Source organism: Lipotes vexillifer, unplaced genomic scaffold (assembly GCF_000442215.2).
Source record: "Lipotes vexillifer unplaced genomic scaffold, Lipotes_vexillifer_v1.1 scaffold944, whole genome shotgun sequence".
Taxonomy (NCBI): domain Eukaryota; kingdom Metazoa; phylum Chordata; class Mammalia; order Artiodactyla; family Lipotidae; genus Lipotes; species Lipotes vexillifer.
In genome coordinates, this window is record NW_006785040.1 from 1,224,495 (window position 1) to 1,235,505 (window position 11,011).

Here is an 11,011-nt window from a genome sequence, read left to right on the forward strand (position 1 = left end):
CTGGTGCCCAGGAGCCAGACCTCTGCTGTCTTCTCTGTGACATGCCTCTAGGGGAGTTCAATGGGCACCTCTGGTTATAATCACCTGCCTTAATTATGGAGGGCCTCTACCTGTGCCGGCGGCTGCGGCTTGCATGATGTACTGGTGTTGAAAGCTCGGGAGATGAGAGGTCTTAGGTGTGGGAGGGTGAGTCCAGACAGGGCTGGAAGTGTCCATCACCCACTTGTCGTCCACCCTACGCGGCCGCCTGCAAGCGGGTGTAATTATTGTGCATTAGATTATAACCTGCAGGGATTTGTGGGCAGTTCAGAGAGATGCACCCCAAATGACACCCGGTCTAATCAATTCTTTTAGTTTATGTTATTTCAAATTGGGCTCTGGTTCCAAATCTTGATATGACCCACGGGCAGGAATTACAACTCCCCACCCCTTCACGGCGGCAGAGCCCGATGTCAACACATAATTGCCTGCCTTTTGCCCATTATTTCCAACAATCAGTTGAGGGCCTGTGGCTCTCCAGCCTGGACATTTTTTGATGATGTCAGGGGTGCCTGGGAGTTGATGACTTAATTTTCTCAGAAACTGCGACATCATCTGTCACTGCCCGAGACAATGAACATCACAGCGGCGGCGCAGTCACTGCTGATTTGGGGAAGGCGGGCAAGGACGGACGTGTCCGGGTCAGTCTGGATCAGTGTGAGGGGAGGGGAGAAAGGCAAGACAGCGCCCAGACTGCGAGCTGTTTAACATTCCGGTGAAAATTATTCTTGTCGGAACATGGCGAAAACCCCAGCGGAGGCCACTCCAGCAGCGGCAAGACCGCTGCTGGCCATTTTGTGCTTTAGGAAGAAAACGTTGACCCCTCAATACCTATTTCCCTCCCTGAAATATGCAGCCTGGGAGGGCAGGGGCCACGAATGCTTAGGACCAGGGCTGATGAATCGTCCTAGGACAGCGCTGCAGCCTCTGAAGCAGGAGAGGAGAAATCCCAGTGGACGGCGAGGCCTCTGGCTGGGGCGGGTCCAGGAGAGCTGCGAGCCGGACTCCGGGTGGCCGTGACGGTGGGGCTGGCGTTAGGCACGTGTGGACCCACAGGCTTACACCATGTCACAGACACTTCTCATCTCTGGGCTCTGTTCCCACCTAGTCATAGCTTCATTCTCAGGCAGACTTGCTCCGCAGGGCAGGGAACCCGACCACTGGCAGAGCCAAGCCTAAACCCTTACCCCTTGGAATCCGAAAAGGAGAGAGTCCCTTTCCCTCCAAGGAGCACACTCAAACTGCAGGCAAGCCTCTGTTGGCCCTGCTGGGGTCACTTCCCACCTCGGAGCCAGTCTGCCAGCCTGGGGCACATGCTGGGGGGTGGGGACACCAACTGCCAGTCTGGGTCACATGGGCGGAGGGCACCATGATCTTGTTCTCCCAGGACCATCTTGTGTGGAGAAGAAATGACACCCGTGTCCCTCACGTTGCTAGAGCAACAGCACAGAAGAGTACTTAGTGAATGCACTCTTTTTTTTTTTTTTTTTTTTTTTTTTTCTTGACCTTTGGTTAGGCAATTTTTTAAATTTATTTTTATTTTTATTTTTTTTTAACATCTTTATTGGGGTATAATTGCTTTACAATGGTGTGTTAGTTTCTGCTTTATAACAGAGTGAGTCAGTTATACATATATATATGTTCCCATATCTCTTCCCTCTTTGTCTCCCTCCCTCCCACCCTCCCTATCCCACCCCTCCAGACAGCCACAAAGAACCAAGCCGGTTTCCCTGTGCCATGCGGCTGCTTCCCACTGGCTATCTACCTTACGTTTGTTAGTATATATATGTCCATCTTTACAAAGACGAGGGCCTGGTTGAGGGAACCCAGAAAGAGTGAAATCCCCCAGGACGGGCAACAGCAGGGAGCAGTTCCACCTCCAGGCCTGATGGTGAAGGGGAAGGAGTGGTGTCTGAAACCCAGCAGGACAGAGGCCAGGGGCCCGCTGTCTCCTCTCCCGAGGCCCCGTCAGTGCCGCCCACTGGCTGCAGCCGATAGCGATGCAAAGGGGAAGGGGACCCAGATTACCATCCACTTGCCTGCCCTACGGCTCAGACTCCCCAGTGTCTGTGTGATGTGAGAAGCGGGGGCGGGGCGGAGATGGACCTGGGGGCAGGTGGGGAGGAGTCCTCAGAGCACCCCAGGAGAGGCCGTGCTGGGGGGACAAACAACACCTGCTCACGAGCTTCAGAGAGGACGTCTGCAAGCCTGCGCTCATTTCATCGCATTGAGCTACACACTTTATTATTATCCTTATTTGATTTAATTAATGGGACATGGATTGTGGGAATACACCCAGACCGGTATAAAAGACCAGGAAAGACGGCTGGAGCCCAAAGGTTTAGCACTGACTAACAGAACGTACTGCCAAGCTCTTCTGAACCAGGTCCAGCAGAGTCTGGTGGGCTTCTGAGGATGAGGTTCCAGGGCCCAAAGCAGGGAAGGTCACTCAGAACCCAAGGACCGGGACTTCCCTGGCAGTCCAGGGGTTAAGACTTCACCTTCCAATGCAGGGGGTGCGGGTTCGATCCCTGGTAGGGGAGCTAAGATCCCACATGCCTCGGGGCCAAAAAACCAAAACATAAACAGAAGCGACACTGTAAAATTCAATAAAGACTTTAAAAATGGTCTACATCAAAAAAGAAAAATCTAAAACAACAACAACAACAAAACCCAGAGACCACAAAGTGTCTTTATTCTATATTTGGAAAGCAAAGTCTCTTGAGTGGTGTGATGGGCTGGGACCTGTGGGTCACCTGTGTGTAGACATGGCGCTGGTTCACTTGGTCTGCAGCTTCCCTGTGGCGCATCTGTGGGAACAGGGCGTCCACCTGCCTCTGCTGAAGTGTGAGGTCCCTGCCTCAGCGTTGTGGCGGCAGATGCCTTGTGACATGTCACACAGTCAGGTCCACACTGGTGTCAGTAGCCCAGGAGGTCAGGTCATGGCTACAGTGGCCAGGTGGCTGCTCTGGGAGGGATCTGGACAGCATAGCTCTAAGATTCTATGATTCTGGGAACCCCGAGGGGTGGGAGTGAGGAATAGGTTACATACGTGAACCCCATAAAAGAGCCCCAGAAAGGCAAGAGGTTTCCAAAATGAGCTGAAGATGAGAACAGTCTCTGTCACCGATGAGGCAAAGAGCTGGTACAGTGAGACTGCAGTTCATTGGTTCCAAGCCAGGCTTTCCACCAGAAATCAAGGAGGAACCTTGTCCGGATGTCCTGGTTGGAGGGACTAAAGTGAGGTAAGGTAAAAGGAAGGGGACTCTGGGTTATCTTAGACAAATTGTGAACTCACACAAGAAAAATGATCAAAATGTCTAGTAATTCAGATGGTGTCAGTAAGTCATATTGTGTAAAATAGAGGAAACTGTATTTTAATTATAAAATAGTTTTATACTTGTTGGATTGTATAAAACATACTACTAAAAGTTGGTGAGATTATGGTGAAATTGGCACTCTTATGAATTAGTATATATATAATATAACTGGGAGGGAACAGTTTATTATATAATATAACATATCCAAATAATTTGACATAGTAAGCCTTCTCCTGGAACTCTAGACCAAGGAAACAACAATTCAAAGTGATAATTACGATGATGGCAGAAATGTATTTGGTATATAATCATGCATTAAAAAGCAAAATATGAATTTTATTGTGTATTATGTCTACACCTAAGTGAAATGAAATGTATGCAGTAAGTCTAACCTGTTAATTTGAGAAATTATCGTAATATATTTCTTAATATTAAACAATCCTTCTCTTAGAATAAATCCCACTTTATCATGGTTGTTATTCTTTTAATGTAGTACCAGACGCCATTTCCTAATATTCTGTTCAGTACTTCTGTATCCTCATTACCAGGTGAGATTAATCAATAGTGTTTCTTTTAAAAATATCTCAGTCATGTTTGGCAGTAATATTAGGCTTCGAAAAATGAATTACGATATCACCCATCGCTATTATCTGGAACAATTTGAAAGGCGAGAGTTGTCTATTCTTCAAAGGTTCGACGTAATTTATCCATGAAATTATTGGGGTCTGGTGCTTTCTTGGGGGAGTCCATCCAGTGGATAATGCATCAGGGGATCCAGGGTCCCCATTCTATCACTTGCTGGCAGGGTGGATCACTATAGCAGTTTCATCCCTTAATGTCTATTTTTGTGTGAGACCCAAGGTATTTCATGGAAAGTAGTACTTAAGGCTGGTTACTAAAATGTACACCCTTTAAAATAATAGTTTCAGCCTTATTTCTAAGCTCTTTGGTGAACTTAAATGCAGGAGTCTGGGGAGCACCATTGCTCTGTAGCCCAGGGCAGTCCCAGCGGACAGAGTGTGGGAAATCCTGCAAAGTCCAGGGCGTCAGGTGTTCCTGCAGTGTCTCAGCCACTCAGCAGCCACTCTTGGCTGTCTTTTTCTTTTCTTTCTTTTTTTCTCCATCTTTTGACAACAGTTGTAGGTGTTCAGTCTTCCACACCCAGCTGTCCGTGCAGCATTGCTGCTGCCTCTCATTACTAGAGAGTTTAAGGTGACGTGTGCTCGTCAGTGGACACTGCGTGTTCCTGTCCTCTGCCTGGCCGTGTGTGCCCTTTCCTCCTGCAATAACTGAATCATAACAGAACTGACCAAATACAAGAGCTGAATGGCAATAACATAAGAGCTTTCGGCAAGGCCGTGGAGGGGGCGGGAGGTTTTCGGTCCCTGCACTGAAGTCTTCCCTCAGCTCCCGGCGCCCATCCCCCGGCTGCTTGCAGGGGCACCTAGGGCCTTATTGCCTTAGCTGAGACAGGCCTTCATACAAGAATGAACACTACATGGGAAAAGCCTTTTTCCTGTTTCCAGTTATCTTTCAGTTTATACGGTCATTTCCTGGGACATCAGACCCCGAGAGAGGGCATGCTTCTGAGGTGGCCTCTTACCCAGCCATTGTGCAGTTGGGGTTCTTTTAATTAACATTGGTTGAGCCTTTTATGTCAGGCACTGTGCTAGGCACTGAGCATGAAGATGAATGAAACACTGCTATGCCTCCAGGTGGGGACCCAGGTGAATAGAGAGCAATGACAACATTAGGGCACAGCTCTGTACAAGGTAACTGTACGTGTGTGAGCCTGTGCACGTGTGTGACAGCATGTGCACGTGTGTGAACGTGTGAGCATGTGCGTGGGCAGGCGTGTGGGAGCCAGAAACCCACCTGGAGGGGATTACGCCTGGGCTGAGCTCTCAAGGAGAACTAAGACTTACAAACACAGGAATGGGTATTGCAGGAACAAGCAGGAGGGCTGAGAAGAGAACGGAGACTGGCGCTTTGGGAGAAGCCACCAGGAGCTCTACATCTGGAGCTTCACCCTGGAAACCGAGGGCAGTCCACTTACCCCGGGAAACTGTAACTTGCTTAAAAGTTACTGAGCTGTAACCTGCTTCCACCCATCAAGCTCGCTTTAACTGTTTTTACAAAAACGTGCATGTCCTCCAAGCCTTAAACAGTCTAAACAGGAAGATGTTCGTCCCAGTCGTCTTCCAGGACCCTGGACTCAGCTGAGTCCTGGTTAATTGAGACCCCGCCCCTGACCCGCCCACTGAGCCTGCGCGGCCCCGCCCCTGACGTCAGTGCCGGAACTTCCCCTGGGAAGGCGTGGTGCCGCCATTTCTAACCGCGCCTGCGAGGCGTCCGTAGCGGCGTCTGGGCCGCGTGGAGGGCGACGATTCTGTCAGCTTCCTCTTGTTTCCAGTCACCCTTCGGCACCTCCCCAGCCTCCTGCCGCCCTGCTTCCCTCCCGTAGACACCCCGACCCCTCGCCTTACCCGGACAGGTTTGAGGTCTGTTCTCCGGGCTTCCTTTCTCCGGCAAACCTCGGCCTCAGCGCAGGGCTCACTGCGCGTGGGGCGGACAGGCCGGTCACGTCAAAGGGCCGCACGCGGCGTGGGGACGGCCTGCCACGCGTGAACGGAGCCGCGAGTCCAGAGAGACGGGGCGGGAGGCTGTGTGGTGAGTCAGCGCTGGGCCCCGGGGATGCGCCGGGGGTCGGGAGAGGAGGCGTGCGGGCGGGGCGTGTGGTGGGGACGCTCACGCGCTCGTGTGCGGTGGGCGGCCAGGCCGGGGTGTTGCAGGCCGTGGGCAGGTCCGAGCCCTGCGGGGCCCCGGGCTGGACGCGGACACAGTGTCTCCGCTGAGAGTGCCCACCACCCCCTGCACGTCGTGTGGTGTGAGAAGGAAAAGGCGCAGGGGGAGAGTTGAGTGCGGGGAAGGAGGAGGACGGAGAGTGGAAGGAGAGGGCCAGGGTGGGAGGGGAATCGGGAGTGACAGTTGCCAGCGCTGCCCCGCCGGGCGCCCGGGAGGGATTGGAGGCCTTCCCTCCACCTCTCCCCACGATCAGCGGGTTCCTCCACCTACTCAGCCTTCTCTAGGGCTCAGCCGGGTCTCTGTCCTCTGCAGCTTCCCCGCACTTGCTCAAGGTCGGCCGGATCCCTCCCTCTGCCAGATTCCTACCACCCATCTGATGGGGAGCTCCTAAAGAGAAATGCTGGTAGGCAGGGATGGACCGTTTTTTGCTTTTGCTTTTGCTTTCCTCTTAGCATGTACTCTCTTCCATTGGAACGAGCACCAGATGTTCCTTTGGGGTAATGTCTCGTTCTCTTCTTGGATGCGAACAGGCAGAGCTACTGTCAAAATCCTTTTAGCCAGCGGCCAGGGGTGGGCATGTGGCCCAAGTAGGCTAGCAGGATGCTTATCCTGCGGTTTGCAGCTCGAGCCCAGTGAAAACAGAGTGACCAAAACACAGTTGGAGCTGATGTGTGCCTCATGGCATCAGGGCCCGGGACAAGCTTCGGTCCACCCCCAGAGCCCCAGGGCTTTCCCCCTCTCACCTGGTTCTCCAGAGTTGTCCTCGGTTCTGCAGCCATTCCAGGGCCCTCCCATAAATGTCTTCCTGCCTGATGTGCCCGGTCCCACTGTTTTATTTTTTTATTTTTCTGGCTGTGCCGTGTGGCTTGCGGGATCTTAGTTCTCTGACCAGTGATTGAACCCGGGCCACAGCAGTGAAAGCACAGAGTCCTAACCACTGGACTGCCAGGGAACTCCCGTGGTCCCACTGTTCTTTGCCTAAAGCGGCAACAGGACACAGGGCTGAGTCCTGACCAGCTCTGGAATGCCTCCCCACCCCTTCCATCTTTCTTTCTCTTTGCCCCTTTCACCTTCTCTCTTGCATCTCTAACTGTCAACTTGTTCTGAAATGAAGAGAATCCTCTGATAGTGGCCCCAAGAGTTTGTTCCGGTCATGTGGGAACCCCCCCCCCCCCCGGGGGCTTTTCTCACTCCCCCAGCAGAAAGAACTCCACTAGACCAGACACTGGGCCCTGCTCCAGGCCTGGGCATTGCAACCTCCATTGACCCAGAGCCCAGGCTTTGGGGGTCCCTCAAGCCTCTAAGCCAGGCACCCCCTGTGCCCACTGCCTGGCATCTTGATGTGCTTCTTCCTGACAGGGCCGCATTCTCATGGTTGCCCTACACAAAGGTCACCAGCAGAGCAGTGCCCCTCCACTGCCACTGGCACCCAACCTGGGACCCAGCAGAGCCCCACCCAGCACACCTTTCTTGGGGAGCACAGGGAAGGTGGGAACCATTGCTCATAGTGTTCGGTTTTCACTCTCCCAATAAAGATTAATTTCTTACAGTATTCTGTAGGACATACTGGAGTTCACTTTGAAATCCGAGGCTTCACAGCCCTTGTTTTCAGTGCTGTTCTAGCATAATTCTTACTCTCCTTTGTCTTAAAAGCATACTGGTTTGGACAATAAATTATAGTCAGTCCACGCAGAAGATGCACAACACAGATGAGACAGTGCCACCAGTAGGGCAGTCAGTCCCTGCTGGGATTTCCTCATGGTTCCCAGTACAGACGTGCCATGCTAAAGCTCATCTATGTGCATGAGTCCGGTGCTGACTTAACAGTTACCTCTTTAAACATTTAGCAGTAATGGCAGTTCACTTGAGAAGACATGTGAGAATGTCAGTTCTAAAAAAAGGTGCTGCCTGCCACCTGGGCGTGTGCGTTCCCAGAAGTGAAATCATCTGCAGCATTTAAGTAGTGGCAGAGGGCAGTGGTTAGGCACTCATGAGCTTGTATGAAGAGGGAGGCAGCTCTCTCACTTCTCCCCACACCTGCGAGCAGCTCAGCACAAGGGCCGGAAGGGGCGGCTGGTGTAAATGCTTTAAAGAGAACCAGGGAAACGCTGAAGACCGTCCTCCACCAAGGGCAAAGGAAACAATCACAGAGTGAAGATGCAGCCGACTGAATGGGGGAAAATGTATGCGGATCATATACCTGTTAGGGGTTCATTTCCAAAATGTGTAAGGAGCTCCTGCAACTCAACGGCAAAAAAATAACCCGATTTTAAAAAGGGGAAAGGACTTGAGTAGACATTTCTGTAAAGAAGACATGAAAAAGGCCAACTGGTATATGAAAAAGTGCTGAAGGTCACTAGGCATCAGAGAAATGCAAATCAAAACCACAATGAGATAGCACCTCACACCTGTCTGGATGCCTAATATCAAAAAAAGCAAAAGACAACAAGTGTTGGCAAGGATGTGAAGAAATTGAAACCCTTAGACACAGTTGGTGGGAATGGAAAATGTTGCCACTGCTATGGAAAACAGTATGGAGATTCCTCAAGAACTTAAAAACGAGGTCAGGCAGAGCTGCCGCGCGCTGGAAGAGCGCAGTCCGGCGGCCAGCTCACAGCCGCACCAACCGCCCGTCCCCAGGGCACCTCGCCGACGTCCTCCTGATGCGGAACTGCGTGGCCCAGGCCTTGCGCCGTGGGGCCGGCCATGGCCTCCCGGGGCCCTACTCTGTCCGCGCGTTCTCGCGAGAGCCCCCAGCCTGCCTTGCGCCCCTCTCGCTCTTGCCCTCGCATGCGCGGCAAGGCGCCCTCGGCCCCGGGTCCTTGCGTTCGGGCTGCTGCTTGCCGCGGTGACCACAGCCCAGGAAAGGTGTGCGTGTGTGAAAACTACAAACTGACCACGGGGTCGGTGCCAGTGTACATCCGTTGCTGCACAACATTCTGTCATTTGCACAAAACTGGCTACCAAATGTTTGGTGATGACGGCAGAAATGACTCTCAAAGCCTGTAAGAGGAAGGAAACCAGAGGACGCTATCCAGGATAACGATGGGCTCTGTGATCCCGAGCGTGACAAGGGGCTCTTTAAAGCCAAGCAGTGCAATGGCACATCCACATGCTTGTGTGTGGACACTGCTGGGGTGAGAAGAACTGATAAGGACAGTAAAATATCCTGCTCCGAGCCAGTGAGGACCTACTGGATCGTTGGTGAACTAAAACACAAATAAGAGAAAAACCTTATGAGGATCAAAGTTTGTACACTGCACTCAAGGAGGTAATCATAAGTCGTTATCAACTGGATCCAAAATATATCACAGATATTCTGTATGAGAATGATGTTATCACTGTTGATCGGGTACAGAATTCTCAGAAAATTCAGAATGATGTGGACATAGGTGATGTGGCTTATTATTTTGAAAAAGATGTTAAAGGTGAATCCTTGTTCCAGTCCAAAAGGATGGGCCTGAAAGTAAATGGGGAACTACTGGATCTGGATCCTGGTTGAACTTCAATTTACTGTGTTGGTGAAAAACCACCTGAATTGTCAGTGCAGGGTCTACAAGCTGGAATTATTGCTGTCATTGTGGTTGTGGCGAGATAGCAGTTACTGCTGGAATCATGCTGGTTGCTTCCAGAAAGAAAAGAATGGCAAAGTATGAGAAAGCTGAGATAAAGGACATGGGTGAGATGCATTGGGAACTCAAGTGTATAGCACTATAATTTGAAGAGTAACTACAAAAAGGGAAATTAGCAAGCAGACTCAGATTACAAACATCTGAGCATGAGGCAAAGAGAAGATCTTTGAAGACCACTACTGTGCTAGTTAAACATCATATATTTGTAATAGTTAAACCTGTACTCAAAATATAAGCTGTTGGAAATTGACTTTACCAATCTTAAAATTTGACCACAAGTGTCATATATATGCAGATCTGATATAAAACCCAAACCTAAAATTTGGACTGCATAGTTTGAATTATTTACCTCTAACATTGAAGGGTATGCATTAAATACGCTTCCACAGTAGTCTGAATGACTACTGTCTCGTCCATTTGAGATTAAATAGCTGCCTTTCTCTTTACTTTGAGTTTTATACATAAAAACTTTTTTTATGAACTATGAAATAGAACATTTAAAAAATGAGTTTCCTAAAAAAAAGAAAAATGAAACTGCCACATGATCTAGCAGTTCCACTTCTGGATATTTATCCAAAAGAATCAAAACCAGGATATCAAAGAGAGAGTTGTACATTCATCTTCATGGAGGCACTATTCCCAGTAGCCAAAAGGTGGAAGAACCCAAATGTCACAGGGAGTTTTCCCCGTCAGAACCAGTCAATGAATTAATACTCTGCTAACCCAGGGCACTTTTCCCCTAGGGCTCTTCTCCATAGATTATACTGACTTTCTAGGTAGGAGTTGCTTGATAACAAATTAAAGGGCTTCTGTTCATGCCCATTCTAAGGGAAGCATTGGCTAAATTCTGAGGATAAAAACCAACATTCATGTTCATCAACAGGGGCTGTTTAAATACCACGTGGTCACAGCAAGACAGTAAAAACTTCAGCCTGGGGACTTCCAAAGTGTTACTGATGATCTTTTGCTTCCTGTTGAAAGTATTGTACTTCATACCTTGAAAATATAATCTGGTCTTTCTCATCAGTTGAGGGTTAAAGAAATGGCAAATTACGATTCGCTGGGTCAGTGGACATTCCCCATTCACTTGGCTGCCCTGCATCTACACTTTTTTCACACAGTTGGGGCTTATCTCCTGAACAAGCATCACCTGCCTCCACCACAGAGATTGCCGAGGCCATGACTCTCTTCTTCACTTAACCCAGGAAGACCCTG

The 11,011-nt window shown here is 50.2% G+C and overlaps 1 pseudogene; it reads left to right on the forward strand.

Moving 5' to 3' along the window:
* The first annotated feature begins 9,072 nt into the window (after nt 1–9,072).
* On the forward strand, nt 9,073–9,881 carry LOC103079863 (epithelial cell adhesion molecule pseudogene; annotated as a pseudogene).
* The last annotated feature ends 1,130 nt before the right edge of the window (nt 9,882–11,011 follow it).